Raw genomic sequence first — 18,298 nt, 5'->3', positions numbered from 1 at the left:
GCGGTGACACCACAAGTTTGGCACCTGCAATAATTTAATTTGATAAATAAGTTAAATAAAGGAAAGCTTCATTAACGTAGTGAGAAATGATAGGGTTGCTCTACCGATTAACAGAATGAAAGTTCTGTCCAAAATAACAATATGATTTATTATGACTAAACTCAGAGTAATAAACAGAAACACAAGAAACATTTACAATACATCAAATTGGATACTCAAATATATGCTGTGAAGGTGAAGTTGTCCCTCAACTAGATTGTGAAAATTTATGACGAAGTGGTATGTGGAGCCAATTCCTTGCAACTCAAATCTTAAGAGAGACACACAGCCAACCCAACATTAATTGCTGCTACATTAGTGAGAATTCACACAATGAATACCCAAGACAGAACAAAGTTAGAAAAGACAAACAGGCGCGCTCTGCTGAGCTCTGATTATCACCTAGCAAAATTGCCTGCTTTGCCGGTGCTGCGGACGTACATTGCCAAGCTGTCTTCTTAACTGCAAGGACACGATCCGGCGTACTGGAGGCGATGGCTGGTTGCTCCAATGTCCCGTCGTGGTGATGATAATGTCGCGAGTATAGCCCGAAACAAATTATCCTGGTCTGGTTGTTCCAGACGAAAGACTTCCTAGCAATACAAATGCGCCTCTGAGGGAGACGAAGAAGGCTCGCCACACTATCACTGAAGGTACAGTGATTGATTTTAACAAGCAAAGTCACACAGTAACTCCGATACAGTCAACTTTAGCCAAAACTGCTCAAGACAGACAACATACACCTCTTGTACGCAGAACGCTTAATTGCCAACTGTACTCGGAAAATTACGTTGAAGTCGAAACTTCAGCAACTTCGTCAAACAGTTACAATTAAATAAAAGTATATTAGACAGCCAATGGAAGGCAGGCTGTCCAGAGCAGCGAGAGTTCAGTCTTGTAACCTACTCCGACCGAAAGGCGAGAGCTGACTCCCACAAGAGCACCCATACAAACCGAACACAGAACACTCCCGCCCCCATGACAGTGGCCGTGGTTAAACGTTCCAATCATCAACTCGAAAACCGGCGGAAAATTCCAGTCTATTGCCGAAGCACTATCATTCCACCAATGGAGATTCTTGGCGCCAATTTCTGCGCCGACTTTGCTACGTCACGGAGCTATGCCCTGAGCAAGCCAATCACAGTTACGATTTTGCAGAAAACGTGAGAATTTGCCCACCAAGACTGCCTGGGAACACAAGTCATTCCCACGCCTCGCTGGTAGCCCGCCAGAAAGTGTTTTCGCTAAGTTTCTGCGAAGTAACGGAATCTCTATCCCAGGCGCTCCTTCAGGCCCCTGCGGGCGTGTCTCTGCCGCTATTATGATAATGTCGGCCTCTGGAAAGCATTCACTCAACTCCCTCACATCCGGCGGCTTAACCCTTCCAAGATCAGCAGTTCCTGCCTGTCACCAGACCACCCGGGTAACGAGAGACGCTGCGTGGCAAGTCCGCGTTTGAAGGAATACAACTTTTCACCGCATGCAATTAGAGAGGAAAATCTAATTACTCAGAGTAAGATAGAAATATGAGAGGGGGTTTCTGCCACCTCTCACATTCATTACTTTTTTTATGATTATCTTACACAGTATCAACTTTCGGCTACTCTACAAAGTCCTTGGTTACCTATATCATCGACACACCTCGGAATTTTTATTTCTGAACTTAAATTCCCTTTCCAAATTTCTTCTTGGTTCCCCTTATTGCTTGTTTAATGTACAGATAGAATAACATCAGGGATAGGGTACAACCCAGTGTCATTCACATCTCAACCTCTGCTGTTTCTCTGAGCCCTTTTTCCAAGTAGGTCCTTCAGTGCTCTTTCAAATACCACTCGTAGTATCATAGATCCCATCTAATCCTCAATAAGATCTTCTTCCATTTCAATAATATTCCCTTCAATTCCCTTGCGTAGCCTGTCTACAAAGGGTGTCCCAGGAATAATGGTCAATAGTAAAGGATAGGTCAGGAGCGATCATTATGGCCAAAAAGTATAGTAAACATGGTGAAATGCTCACATTAAGAGCTATGAGCACGTCATCTTCTTTAATATTTGAAACAAATCTCTTCTACTGTAAGCTCTTTGCTCCCCATATTTTGGGAGGAGGTAGTATCGAACAAAACAAGAAAAAAATTCTAGTAAATGTGGGCTCTAAAATGTATACCTTAACACCTATGCATACGTGGTCACTAGAAGAGACGGTTTTCAGTTACAAAGATGAATGACTGCTCATAGCTATTGTGATATGCACCTTAAATCCCCCGGTTTATAGACTGCTTTGCTTCAAATGATAGTTCCTACCGATTTCCCTGGATACTGACCATCCCTCCTGGAACACCCTGTACATTCCCTCTACATTTTAATCTTCCCTTATTTGTTTAGTACTATCTTGCCATCTGAGCTCATAATACTAGTACACCTGCTTGTCTTTCATCCAAAGCTCTCAATTTTCCTGTAGTCGGTTTCTATTGTCCTCTAATTATGCATGATTCTACAACCTTGCAGTTGTACTCTAGCCATTCCGGTTTAGCCATTTTGCACTGTCGATCACTGTTAGTTTCAGACGTCTGTATCCCCTTCCCTCTGCTTTATTTACTGCGTTTTATATTTTCTCCTTTCGTCAGTTACGTCTAGTACCTCCTGTGTTATCCAAGGATTTCTAGGCCTTACTCATTTATCTAAATGTTTCTCTGTTGCCTTCACTATGTAGTCTCTCAGAGGTATTCCTTGGTCTTCTGTTGTATTACCTTCGCTATTTCAATCAGCCGGCCGCGGTGGCCGGACGGTTTTAGGCGCTTCAGTCCGGAACCACGCGGCTGCTACGGTCGCAGGTTCGAATCCTGCCTCGGGCGTGGAAGTGTGTGACGTCCTTAGGTTTAAGTAGTTCTGAGTATAGGGGACTGATGACCTCCGATGCTAAGTTCCATGGTGCCAACGGCCATATTTCAGTCAACAGTTGTCTAATACCCCCTATGAAGCTCTCAACAACCTCTGGTTCTTCCAGTTTAACTAGCTCGCATCTCCTTAATTTAGTATCTTTTTCAATATTTCCTCAATTTTAATCTGCAATTCAGAACCAATAAACTGTGGTCAGAGTACACATCCACCCCTGTAAATGTCATTCTTACAACCTTTTCATCACTCGCGAAGCAAACTCGAGTATAAATTGTACTGTTACAGAGCGTGTTGCCTTTTCAGTTTAAAAACTGCATTCGAAATAAGTGTCGTAGTCTTATACAATCACTTGAGACCTTCTAGTGTCTTACACGTATACAACTTCCTCACACGATTCTTAAAACATTAGCGGAGATAAAATTATTCTCTGTGCAACATTCTGCCAGATGGCTTCATCTTTTCTTCTTTTCCCGCAGTCCATGTTCTCCTACTATTTTTCCTTCTCTTTCTGTTCCTAGAATCACATTAAGGCCACTCATTACAATGAAGTTTTCGTTTGTGGACGTGTAAAGGCAACGCGGAATCAAAAATATTGCCTCTAGGTACGTTTAGAAAGACAATTACGTGCAGAAAAAAGACATAGTTAAATCACAGCGATATCCTAAGGCACATGATAATAATGGCAGATGAAAGCACTTTGTTTAGAAGAAGTAAAAATTGCCTTCCATGATTATTCCGTAAGTGCGTGTGACCTCTGCACTGCCCATTCAGGCTGCCTCCAAACGCTCAACCTCGAGCGCGTAGTCTACCGCCGCCACAGCCACTGCCATTGCAGCAAACGGCATATTTGATTGAACTCCTGTACAATGCGGATACAGGGGCTGCAATGGCCACTGACAAGGTCATGGCTCTCCTATAGAGACGCTACCTGGTCTTTCCTTCGCGCATTAAACGTAAATTTTATTATCCCCAAGAGTCGAAAAAAGGTTGTCCTATATACAAGTCCGTTATTTAGATTTTGTTTCGAAGACGGAACTTTCGCTGCTGCCATCGTTCAACAGCTGTCGATGTTCCATAACGAATGACGTGTAGAAAGCACGTCTGTCGGTAAACTGAAGACCGAGCCAGCGAGTCCCCACTCTGCCTACCCATCTACGTCACAGGGCTCTTCTACAGGCTGTTTCACACCGTAGTACCCGACCTGCCGCGGCGCGCGCTTTAAATCTGTGGCGACGCCTTGTACAGACACTTCCCGGCTGCTGCGTTTATTTCTAGATAAATGCGTTAAGGCCATAAGGAATACAAAAGACTACAGCTTCTTCCAAAACACGACATTTAGAGTAAATAATATTGACATAAGAACGGAAGTCAGGATTCTACTACAAACATAGAATCGAATGCCTGTTCATGTGAATGGATGTTCCTCTATTGTTATTCGTAAAACGAACCCCATATAACGCAATCAATATTTAGAATTTAAGGCTTGTTCTTATTTTGTGTTTCAACTAAAAAAATTGTTTTCTTTGAAGGGCTGCATCGAAACTTAACAATTCTTGCAACACGAAGAGACTTTAAAAAGTAACCAGAAATTTATAATTTTGTGTGTTGTATTAGTCCGATTTGCACTACTTTTTTTTCTCACTGTCTTCGTAAATATGTCTGAAAAGTATTTGAACAATGTTGTGCATATTAGGTATTTACTCTGTTGTCAGCTGTCAAAAATGTTACATCTATTTTGGTAGCATCAACGATTATTTGTTTTGTATAAAAATAGATTAGAGAATAACTCCGCCATAGCCTGTCCCAAGCCCTGTTGAAAAAGGAGGAGGGGGAGGAGTAACACCTCATAAAAAAACCTTGGTTCACCTGGCCTGGGTGATAGTACCTCGTGAGGGCCCCTTGCCAGGGACACGGTGAAGACCTCAACGGCAGTGAAGGCGGAGATGAAGATCATCGGTACGGCGGAACTGGCGGAAGAGGCAGCCTTGCTTTGTGGGATACTATAAAAGCTATCGTCCAAGGTTATTTGGACAAAGGGCACGACGGTTCCACAGGTTAGTGGCGGCAACCCTACAGCGTCTGTTCCACATGTTAGTGGCGGCTGATCTATAAAACTCAGAAGTGGAACTCTGAGCTTAACCAGACTGAAATCTCAATTTCAGTCACAAACCCAGTCCAATTAAATCAACATGGATACAGCACCTTCAAAGACAAATTACCCCAGTGGGTCAAATCCCACGGTTGAAAAACCGCAAGTGGTGTATTCGGATTCTGGGGAGACCACAGAAGTGTGCATGGAGGTAAATTGGAGTACCTCAAAACCCCCGTAATAACAAAATCAAACCAAAATCTAGAATTTGGCTAATGACATTTAATGTAAATTCTCTCTTAAAAATGGGAAAACTAAAAAACATCCTGGACAAATCCAGAGAACGTAAAATCAAAATTATTGCATTTCAGGAATCACGATATACAGATGAAAATCCATTTGATTCGGAAGGATACAGGATATACAAAGGAAAACCTGGAAAACGAGCCATGGCAAATTGTCCACAATTTGGAACTGGATTTATAGTAGATACATCAATACTTGATTCAGTCGCAACTTTCAAATCTTACTCGGGTCGGCTCTCCACGATGACAATAAAATCAGCTAATAAGATATACAACCTAATCAACGGACATGCACCAACTAACATCACTAACAAAAACAAAATAGAAGAAGTAGAAGAATTCTGGAACCAATTAGATAATATTCTCCAAAAAATCCCAAATAACCATGTCAAAATCCTTATGGGCGATTTCAATGCACAAATCGGTAAAGAAAAGAAATATCGTTATTGGGTAGGTAAATGGTCAGGGCATACACAGACCAACCGGAATGGCATGCGACTCATTGAAATCTGCAGAAACCATGACCTATTTTTCAAATCAACATTTTTCAAGAAAAGAGCCTCGAAAACGAAAACTTGGATCTCACCTAATACATCACTAGGCGAATATCAGTCGGATCATGTAATGATCTCCCGCGTAAATACAGTAGAAATCATGAAACTTAAAGTCCTTAATGGACTAGACCTAGATTCCGACCATTACCCAACAAAATTCTCCCTAGATGTCATTCCAGAAAAAAGAAAATTCACTAAGAAATCTCCACACATATGATGTACAAAAGATAAATGGCAATGAACAATTTACAAAAGAAACGAAAAATTTAAAACCACAAAATTGGCAACAAATGCAAGCAGGACTTTTAAATGCAGCTGAAACTGTAGCACCGCAAACAAGAACACGTAACCACCCATGGTGGACAGATGAGTGTAACCAACTGATAAATCTCAGACAACAGGCGTGGCAAAATTGGTTGTACAACAAAAATCAAAAGATATCAGGAAAACAGTCAAAAAAGCAATACGAACAGTCCGTAAACAACACGAAGACAAAAAATTGCAAGACATAGAAAATGATTTCAAGAAAAACAAATCCCGAAATTTCTACAGAGTATTCAAACAAAAATTAACAAAGTACTCTCCTCCATCACTCCAGTTCAAAAATGAACATGGGGAAATTGCTCATACCAACACCGAAAACTGTGAAATTCTTGCAAAATACTTTTCTAAATTGCTGAATTGTGAAAAGCCTGCAGAAAAATTTGAGTTCCATCATACACAACGAAACCCAGACTCAAAGCCACCAAGTTTAGAAGAGATTAAAGAGATAATTCAGTCACTGAAAAATAACAAAGCATCAGGAGAAGACCAAATCATCGCAGAATTATGGAAAAATGCAGGAGAAAATCTTATTGCAAAACTCAAAGAAATTATACATGAAATCTGGAAAACTGAAAAAATCCCCACAGATTGGAAGACTGCAATCATACATCCTCTGTACAAAAAAGGAAGTAAAACAGACCCCAACAACTATCGTGGAATCTCTTTATTGTCAATAACATACAAAATTCTGTCTAAAGCCCTACTAAACCGCGCAGAACCTCAGCTGGATTCAAAACTAGGCGAATACCAAGGTGGGCTCAGAAAAGGTCGATCTTGCGTAGAACGAATCCTTAACTTGAAAAACTCAATGAAATACACTCCTGGAAATGGAAAAAAGAACACATTGACACCGGTGTGTCAGACCCACCATACTTGCTCCGGACACTCCGAGAGGGCTGTACAAGCAACGATCACACGCACAGCACAGCGGACACACCAGGAACCGCGGTGTTGGCCGTCGAATGGCGCTAGCTGCGCAGCATTTGTGCACCGCCGCCGTCAGTGTCAGCCAGTTTGCCGTGGCATACGGAGCTCCATCGCGGTCTTTAACACTGGTAGCATGCCGCGACAGCGTGGACGTGAACCGTATGTGCAGTTGACGGACTTTGAGCGAGGGCGTATAGTGGGCATGCGGGAGGCCGGGTGGACGTACCGCCAAATTGCTCAACACGTGGGGCGTGAGGTCTCCACAGTACATCGATGTTGTCGCCAGTGGTCGGCGGAAGGTGCACGTGCCCGTCGACCTGGGACCAGACCGCAGCGACGCACGCTTGCACGCCAAGACCGTAGGATCCTACGCAGTGCCGTAGGGGACCGCACCACCACTTCCCAGCAAATTAGGGACACTGTTGCTCCTGGGGTATCGGCGAGGACCATTCGCAACCGTCTCCATGAAGCTGGGCTATGGTCCCGCACACCGTTAGGCCGTCTTCCGCTCACGCCCCAACATCGTGCAGCCCGCCTCCAGTGGTGTCGCGACAGGCGTGAATGGAGGGACGAATGGAGACGTGTCGTCTTCAGCGATGAGAGTCGCTTCTGCCTTGGTGCCAATGATGGTCGTATGCGTGTTTGGCGCCGTGCAGGTGAGTGCCACAATCAGGACTGCATACGACCGAGGCACACAGGGCCAACACCCGGCATCATGGTGTGGGGAGCGATCTCCTACACTGGCCGTACACCACTGGTGATCGTCGAGGGGACACTGAATAGTGCACGGTACATCCAAACCGTCATCGAAGCCATCGTTCTACCATTCCTAGACCGGCAAGGGAACTTGCTGTTCCAACAGGACAATGCACGTCCGCATGTATCCCGTGCCACCCAACGTGCTCTAGAAGGTGTAAGTCAACTACCCTGGCCAGCAAGATCTCTGGATCTGTCCCCCATTGAGCATGTTTGGGACTGGATGAAGCGTCGTCTCACGCGGTCTGCACGTCCAGCACGAACGCTGGTCCAACTGAGGCGCCAGGTGGAAATGGCATGGCAAGCCGTTCCACAGGACTACATCCAGCATCTCTACAATCGTCTCCATGGGAGAATAGCAGCCTGCATTGCTGCGAAAGGTGGATATACACTGTACTAGTGCCGACATTGTGCATGCTCTGTTGCCTGTGTCTGTGCCTGTGGTTCTGTCAGTGTGATCATGTGATGTATCTGACCCCGGGAATGTGTCAATAAAGTTTCCCCTTCCTGGAACAATGAATTCACGGTGTTCTTATTTCAATTTCCAGGAGTGTATTTACATAGTACTTCAAACAAAAGTTATGTCATCACTTTTGTCGACTTTAAAAAAGCATATGACAGTATAGACCGAGAATCCCTTTTTGAAGTATTAGCAGAATTTGGACTAGATCAAAAGACAACAAACATCATAAAAGAAACACTCACGGAGACCAAATCCAAAGTAAAATTTATGGGAGAATTGAGCACAGAATTTGAAATAGACACAGGAGTACGACAAGGGGATGTACTGTCCCCAGTGCTCTTAAATTGTGCTCTTGAAAAAGTTGTTAGAGAATGGAAAAAAGCAGGTGCACCAGCACACAGACTGGGACCAAGACATAAGGGCATAGAAGTACACTGTTTAGCATTTGCTGATGACATGGCACTGATCGCACAAGACATTACTGATGCACAGAAACAGCTAGAATTATTACAAGAACAGGCAGCTAAAATAGGATTACAAATTTCATTTGAAAAAACAAAATTTATGACTGACGTCAAAGATGCACCTTCTGATCTCAAAATTGGTAATAACTACATCTCTCGAGTAAAAGAATTCAAATATTTAGGTGAATGGATAGCAGAAAATTGTAATGAAAAGTAATCTGTCAGATCAAGAGTCCAGAAAATGGAGACGGCGTTTCAGTTAACAAAAAACATTTACAACAAAAAGAGTCTCTCGTGGAACTGCAAAATACGACACTACACAACAGTAATGAGACCCGAAGCTCTCTACGCATCTGAGACACTAAACCTTCAACACAGAACACTAAAAGAGGAATTAGAAGTGAAAGAACGTAAGATAATGAGGAAAATCCTAGGACCAAGAACTAAAGATGGGGTACATTATCCAAAACCCAATGCAGAAATATATAAAAACGTCTCCAAAATAACAGACTCAATGCGCACGAGAAGAATCCAATTCATGGGGCACTTAGATAGAATGGACTCAAACAGGTTAACGCACAAAATCCATACATTTGTAAAGAACAATATTACAAGACCGAACTGGTACAAACAGACGGAAAAAGACCTGAGAGAATTAGGGTCTCCAAATCTACATGATAGAAATGAAATCAGAAAAATCACAAACATACGGGGTTTTGAGGAAGAAGAGAGAAAAACTAACCGACATACATGGTCTACGCAACGAAAGCTAGCCCATTAGTTGTTTATGAAGGAATACTGGGCGAAAAGGAAGGCCAACAAATGTTGATTACGCGTGGTCCTAAGTGATCCATCCGCGAAGAAGAAGAAGAAGATTAGAGAATATTGAATTTTGTTATAAGAATTGAATAAAGTGTATGAAATTTTTAGAAATGTTAAATATTGCTTTTGGTGAGCCTGTTATGAGTAAACCAAGGACATACAAGTATTATAAATATTTCAAAGCAGGCCTTAACGGACAGCGGCTTTACAAGCACGCATGAGATTAAAAATGCACAGTTAAGAGACCTATAAACTATCCCGAGGAAACAGTTCCTATAATTCACCCAGGAACGGCAACAACTATTACAGAAGGAGCGATGATAACCGGAACGGGTATTGGAGAACCAATAGACCGACAAATTATCAACAAAGAAACCAATATCAACAAGCGGAGCAAGAAAAGAGAATACAGATAGAAAAGGTGGAGGTAAGACCACCAAACCCCGAAAAACGTTCGAATTGACAGCAAAGCACCCACGCCAAAGAGAATGACGCACCGACCCAGGATAATTGCAGCACCTTAAACAGAGAAGTAAATACCTTACCACGAGAAGAGAAGAAGGAAGAAACAAAACTGCAGTGACCAGATGAAAACGAAGACAGGAAAATAACAATATTGTGTTGGAATGAAATTAATTGGGAGAATACTGACGAGGAAGATGAATTACCAGAGGCATGCACAATGAATGTAGGAGGAAAGGACGAAGTAATGAGTATTGCAGAGCTATTTGAGATGGAAACCAGGGAAAGCAAATTCAGTGAGCATAATGTACAGTCGACAGAAGTTGAAAATAAGTTACTAGTGGGCACACAACCCAATGCATATAATGAAGGAAGTTATGAAGCGATAATTAGAGCATTTAAATGCGATTATGTGGAAGTAGTGACGAAGAAGGAGAAGATAGACAAGGATGAGGAAAAAGTAGAGGATGTTGAAGAAAGCGTAAATGAATGAAGAAATAGAGAAGAGGAAATAAAAGAGAGAGAAGTAGCAGTCGAAGCTTATCCTATTCCCAGTCAATATTGTAACTGATAGCGGAAGTGAACTGCACGATCTCAGAAAATTTATTCATGCAGTGTAACGCCAATGACGAATTGCCAGTTCTGAAAACACATAAGATTAAAGTAAGAGGTCCTATTAGAAACAATGCTGCGGAAGTTACGAGACAAACAAGGTTAACTCTTTGGTGCCAAGGTCAAAAGGTCGAAGCCAACTTCGTGATTATACCTAAACTAACTGTAGATTTGATTATAGGTGCAGATTTTTTAAGTGAGAGATGTGTGATAACAGATGTGGGGAAAGGTAGCGTAAAATTCGGGAATGTCACACTTCTCTTTGAGCAAAAGCTAAAATTAGAAGAAATACCAGTTATAAACAAATAATTAAGAATGATGCGAGATAAAGAGGATATAGAATTAGAATGGTATGCACAAAAGGGGGAATCGCCTCATCTCATGTTAGTCCATAAAGAAAGTGACGAAAAATTTCAAGAAGTTCAAGTAAATAATTAGCACAATATTTCAAGTTTATGTTGCAGATAAGATCGTCAGGAGAAAGAAGAATGAAGAGAGAGGAAGGTGGGGAAAAGAAAGGAGTTTCAATAAAAACAAAAACAAAAATAACACCAATAGTAGCATAGATTAAGGCGAAGGAATAAAGCGTAGATAGTCTAACAGCATGAAATACTAAACTGCTATACACCACGACACTACACAAAAATAAAAAACGAATTTGAGGATTCTCGTAGAAGTTAAGACTCAAAATATCTTAGAATTGCAACATGGAAAGGGCGCCGAAATTTGTAAAGCTTTTTTAAAAAGGCGTAAAACAATATAGGTACTAGACATATGTTAGATGAATATAAGTAAAACTTTTTGTAAGAACCATTGTAAAAACTCCAGCAACAACCAGACGCTACGACCCACAAGTTACAATGCGAGAAGTATCAAGAAAGAAAAGGACGTAATTAGCAAGACATGATTCCTACAAGGCAGAAGCGTCGAGAGAAGGGAAAGGACAGCGAGACCAACAGAGGGCCCTTGTATCTGAAGTGGGCAGTAAATGTGCTGCTAAGCGGAACCCTGCAGAGACACATGGAAGGCCAGGAGGGTCCCGGGACGCCCCGACTCAGTGGAGTGAGCAAAAAATGGCCCGACGAGAAGACTGCTTGGGCAAGCCATCACTGGACAAAAATATGTGTAAAAGTCACACTAGTGCTATTAAACAGCACGCTGATGCACGAAACTGAAGAAAACTTCCACAAAGTAAAAATGACATATCCAAACAATTTATCAAACTGTTACTAAGAGGAGAACTTCAAAGCGACTAGTTATCAATAAATATTACCATATCCTGCCCAGAGAAGAACCAAGAATCAAGTAAGAAGCAGAGAAAAAGCAGGAGGAACAGAAGTTGAAGATTCGCAAGATTGAGACCAAGAAAGAAGATGGGTGAAGAATAGATGACATACATTCCCAAATCCCTATCCTATTGTAATCTAGTCATCTGCGAAGTATCACAACGAAAAACGACCACTCTCAGCAACACATAACGATGACTTTCACGCATACAAAGCCAGTAAACCACGATATTCTGCACTCACTGTTGCAAAGCCAACAAGGAATGATGAACGAAGCTGTACATCAAATACTTGCCCACATCCATCTCGCTCAAGTCCATCACCTTCGTGCAAAAACATTTGCCAACCTCATGCTTAAACATTCATAGGATTGTGTGAATTTGTGAAATCAAATTATGTGATGTAGGAATTGTGCAAAAGAAAGGTGTGGAAAACTAAATAAGTTAAGCACACCAGACAGCTAATAAACTACAAAATAACAGTCATTGACTATGGACTTAAGTAAAAAATAGACTATCGATAAAAATAATTCATTAGTTCTGAAATGGACAGTATATAAAGAACAAAAGTAAGGCATAATAAACACTAAAACTATATGCCACTTATTTTCTCCTCATAAAAATAAAAGAATAACTATATTTTACTTATTTTCTCCTTATAAAAACAAATAATAAAAAATTATCTTGGAGGTTTTCCCTTTTTTTTAACATTTGTACCATTTGTTAAGATAATATCTCCATACTTGTATATGTATATTTCTTTGTCAAAGCAATTCTTGGAAAAAATTCTAATTTGTTGGTGTAACAATGTTGAAATGAGTGTCTAGAAACAAAAACATTTTACTTGTACATGATATTTAGAAAATGTGTTAGGAATAGATTTTACTTAATTACTACATTTATAAAAAAAATGTTTCTAAGAAAATCGATGTGAAAGACTCCTCACTTTCGACAACAAACTTCACACTTAAATAAAGAAATAAAATAATTAAAAATTAATAATGATAATAGCATAAAATATTCTTCCCTTGTCAATATAAATATATTTTTGAGAATAATGTGAAAGAATATAAAAATATAAATTAGTAATACAAACTAGCATAGAACTAGAATAACGTAACTGAACAGTAGGCAACAAAATTTATATAAAGGAATAATTTTTGACTGACTTAGACAACGATTCTATCATTGCCTAACCTCAGTGCAAAAAATAAGTTCAAAGGGTGGTGATATGTAAGGTGTCAGGCAAATCCAACACCTTCCATGAAAACCCTGACATGATAAGCAAATCCGGCAGTATGTCACATAGCTCCAAATAAATCCTGACATTAAATTAACCAAAGTAATACGATCAACGAGTGAGCAAATGGAATACCACAGACTAACACAAGAACACCTAAATGCGTCATACCTTCCCACCTTGAAACAGACGCAGTTCCAAGGGGAGAAGCGAGAACAAAAGCCGAGAGCAGAATCGTGTAGGCTAGGAGGCCCTACAATAAGGGACGGACACCCACGTCGCCAGCTGACTGCCAAAATCACCCGCAGCCCATGTTAAAAGATAGAGCCCATCATCCCATGTTAAAAGATAGAGCCCTCCAGAAGAACAGTATAGATCTTACGATAACACTAAAAGGACCACACCAGCTGCAAGTTCTAGCGTGAGACTTTTTCGCGTCTCTGTTACGTTGCAAACGTAAGCTTAGGGTTAACATTGAGACCCTGATTGGTCAGTTGAAAACACAGCCAGATAGCTTTTATTAAACCAACTTCGGTAAACTGTAGGAAGGAAAAGTTAGGAGAGAGTTGCTTCCGAGACGGCGAGGTGTGGAGCTGCACAGCCTGCCACCCCCTGACATTGCCTAAACACCGACAAGGTAATGAACGCACGCGATGCCGCATTTTTGAGCGCATAAGGCTACATTCAGAGCTGCACAAGTCTCATCTGTTACGTCCCCTTTTTATGTAATACTAGTGTTGATCGTCAATTAAAGCTCATGGTATTCACATTTGCTACGTTAAGTTAAAATCTGAAACGCGATGATTTTTCTGTAATATAATTATTTAGAAGCCACATCAGCCACTGTAATTTACGATAAGTTAAATAAGTAATTTAAGATAATTGAGGGTCACCATAGACCATTTTGATAGTTTTCTCTTTTGTGAAACTTAATTTAAACCTAAATTATACACTCCTGGAAATTGAAATAAGAACACCGTGAATTCATTGTCCCAGGAAGGGGAAACTTTATTGACACATTCCTGGGGTCAGATACATCACATGATCACACTGACAGAACCACAGGCACATAGACACAGGCAACAGAGCATGCACAATGTCGGCACTAGTACAGTGTATAAGCACCTTTCGCAGCAATGCAGGCTGCTATTCTCCCATGGAGACGATCGTAGAGATGCTGGATGTAGTCCTGTGGAACGGCTTGCCATGCCATTTCCACCTGGCGCCTCAGTTGGACCAGCGTTCATGCTGGACGTGCAGACCGCGTGAGACAATGCTTCATCCAGTCCCAAACATGCTCAATGGGGGACAGATCCGGAGATCTTGCTGGCCAGGGTAGTTGACTTACACCTTCTAGAGCACGTTGGGTGGCACGGGATACCTGCCGACGTGCATTGTCCTGTTGGAACAGCAAGTTCCCTTGCCGGTCTAGGAATGGTAGAACGATGGCTTCGATGACGGTTTGGATGTACCGTGCACTATTCAGTGTCCCCTCGACGATCACCAGTGGTGTACGGCCAGTGTAAGAGATCGCTCCCCACACCATGATGCCGGGTGTTGGCCCCGTGTGCCTCGGTTGTATGCAGTCCTGATTGTGGCGCTCACCTGCACGGCGCCAAACACGCATACGACCATCATTGGCACCAAGGCAGAAGCGACTCTCATCGCTGAAGACGACACGTCTCCATTCGTCCCTCCATTCACGCTTGTCGCGACACCACTGGTGGCGGGCTGCACGATGTTGGGGCGTGATTGAAGACGGCCTAACGGTGTGCGGGACCGTAGCCCAGCTTCATGGAGACGGTTGCGAATGGTCCTCGCCGATACCCCAGGAGCAACAGTGTCCCTAATTTGCTGGGAAGTGGCGGTGCGGTCCCCTACGGCACTGCGTAGGATCCTACGGTCTTGGCGTGCATCTGTGCGTCGCTGTGGTCCGGTCCCAGGTCGACGGGCACGTGCACCTTCCGCCGACCACTGGCGACAACATCGATGTACTGTGGAGACCTCACGCCCCACGTGTAGAGCAATTTGGCGGTACGTCCACCCAGCCTCCCGCATGCCCACTATACGCCCTCGCTCAAAGTCCGTAAACTGCACATACGGTTCACGTCCACGCTGTCGCGGCATGCTACCAGTGTTAAAGACTGCGATGGAGCTCCGTGTGCCACGGCAAACTGGCGGACACTGACGGCGGCGGTGCACAAATGCTGCGCAGCTAGCACCATTCGACAGTCAACACCGCGGTTCCTGGTGTGTCCGCTGTGCCGTGCGTGTGATCATTGCTTGTACAGCCCTCTCGCAGTGTCCGGAGCAAGTATGGTGGGTCTGACACACCAGTGTCAATGTGTTCTTTTTTCCATTTCCAGGAGTGTAGATGTGATATGGCATAGGTCATCCTTTGATCCATTGTAGGACTTGGAAACCCATTCAGGGAATATTCGTTCACATTTTTGTTGAACGCAGTTGGTTTTTATCATCCTGTATTAAAACATTTCCTTTTATCAATAGTGCAATTTATAAACAATGTGTTGTGAGTAGAATAAAATTTCCAATAGTAAACTTAACTGCTTTTTCGACGTTATTTTACCAGCTAACTAAAAATAGGAAAGCCTTGAACCCCTTCCACTAAATTTAGTTAGTATTAAGATTCTTTTACAGGGAGTGCAGTGGAGCTGACATTGGAATCATTAAGTATTTGATTATATCATCGCTAGTCTCACTGAACTCTTCTGAACTCTACATGTCATGTGTGGTCTGGCGTCTCCTTACCAGCAACAGGTCCCAGATTCAAACTAGTCAATTCCCTAAAAAACACGCTCAGAGCGTCGTTGCGCGAAAGTGGTAGGGAGACACGACTTAGAACAAACAGACAGCACACAAAATGTTAGATACTAATTGCAGCTATCTAGTGAGAGGGGAGGCTGTGGAGGTCGACCCTCAGCATGACTAGCTGTCTCTGATTGTCCGCGAAACCACAAGATCAGCTGGAAGGACGCTGCTGCTACTAGATAGACTGCCAATTTCTGAGGCACCACCAATAGGGTGCAGCTGCCGCCATCACCCTGGACCTCTGTGTGATCTGGACACTCTCTTTCATCCACCTTCTAAAAGGGGGACCTCTGCAGCTTCTCGTCCCATTCCTGTGGCAGACGTCTATGTTCCCGGTCCTGTTTTCTAAACGGGGGGCTGATAGCCGACCCCGACAAGCCAGTGAGTTCTTCAGGTGGACCTGAGACGAGACTCATGAGTGCAAATCTTCGACACCCACGAGAGCACTTTGGAGATCGATTTACAGAGCCAGAGGCCGCTGGATTCCACAGTCGCTCGATGCAGCAGCTACATCCCGACACTTCACTGTGCTGGAGATACTGCAAGACGAGTCCAAATTGGCTATCTGACAGTGATGAGGCACTATGCCGCTGTTCTGGCGTGGTTCTTTGGAAGAGAATCCTGTATTACTATTCAACTGTAAGGTGGCTAATTTCGCACCTTACAAGAACTCATCCACATACTTTGCTGTGATCTACAGACACAATTAGGTATCATGTGATAGGTTGTACATCGTATATATGAATATATAAAGGAGACTGGCATTGTCACGTACATCTTGTAAATAATTGTTAACGCTTATTGCATGAAAGGTGACGGAGTGTCTTTATTATAAAAACGGCGTAATGAACTGTGGTGTCACCGCCAGACACCACACTTGCTAGGTGGTAGCTTTTAAATCGGCCGCGGTCCGGTAGTATACGTCGAACCCGCGTATCGCCACTGTCAGTAATTGCAGACCGAGCGCCACCACACGGCAGGTCTAGAGAGAGACGTCCTGGCACTCGCCCCAGTTGTACAGACGACTTTGCCAGAAGGGGATCACTGACAAATACGCTCTCATTTGCCGAGACGATAGTTAGCATAGCCTTCAGCTACCTTTGCTACGACCTAGCAAGGCGCCGTATTCAATTGATATTTATTATATGAAGCATGCATCATCAAGAGCGATGTTCTACAATTATGGATTACAGTTAAGTATTCCAGAAGCATTCATTACGTATCCTGTTTCAGACCTCACGCCAGCCTGCGTGAGTTTAAGCGCGTGCCTTTCGGCTTCCTCTCATTGTGTCTAGGCTGTCTTGTCTAGACACAACATGAACGATTGGCTATACTAGTAGAGGTTGGAACGCCAGTGGAGATGAAACGGCAGGATGAACTCAAGCTCTGGGTGGAAGGCCCTCACAGGTGTTGGTCCTGGTTAAACACAGGAAGTAGCTAGACGGACGTCGTGGCAGCTGAGCTCTAGAGCACAGTAATGTGACGGCCCGCCGCTATTGTAGTAGGGACCCAAAGGATAACCGGATAACACTTCCGAACGCTGAAAATCTTGGATGCAAGTGAGAGGAACGAAGAAGCGGCGCCTCATGAACTACACAGGTTGGGTTATTTCGAAGGATTTTCACTCAGAAGCGTACCATTGTACAAGTATAGGTTTTTCCTCGCACACTTTCCGCGCTGCACGATAAAGGACTAAAATATGGTTGGTCGGTGTTCGGAAGAATCTGTAGAGAGGGAGAATATTCCGTGGTTTCGGGAATATGATTCGTTTTCGGAATTACGATGGTGAGGAGCCAAGCCTTGCTGGGAAGCCAGCGCTGGAGAGAAGGGGTCTTCCGTTGTGGGCGCCCGTGTGTGATGGTCGCTCGATATCAGGTTTGTTGGTAAGGACGGACTTTCTGTCTTTGCTCTTGGGAGAGTTTACAGTTAGAACAGTTAGGCACTGTACTGTTGCAAACCTATACGATTCTGGACTTCACCTCCGGGTTGGAAGTTATCGTTGAGTACGCAGCGTTCAGTGGCTGAGAGCACTTCCTCTACCTATACTTACGTTGAGACATTATCTGAACTCAGCCCTTGTGGCTGGGAGTTCACGTTTCTCGTCTGTAGAACACAGAGAGGAGAACACAATATTAGAGTATATTAGTCTGAGGACCGCCTTGTGTCGGCCTAATGTTTGAAAGAGTTTATTTGTGGGTGGAGTTCTTCTATAGTCGCAGACGAGTACGAGAAC

Source organism: Schistocerca serialis, chromosome 8 (genome assembly GCF_023864345.2).
Source record: "Schistocerca serialis cubense isolate TAMUIC-IGC-003099 chromosome 8, iqSchSeri2.2, whole genome shotgun sequence".
Lineage (NCBI taxonomy): Eukaryota > Metazoa > Arthropoda > Insecta > Orthoptera > Acrididae > Schistocerca > Schistocerca serialis.
The sequence above is the reverse complement of the archived record's forward strand: the minus strand, read 5'-3'. Positions refer to the sequence as shown.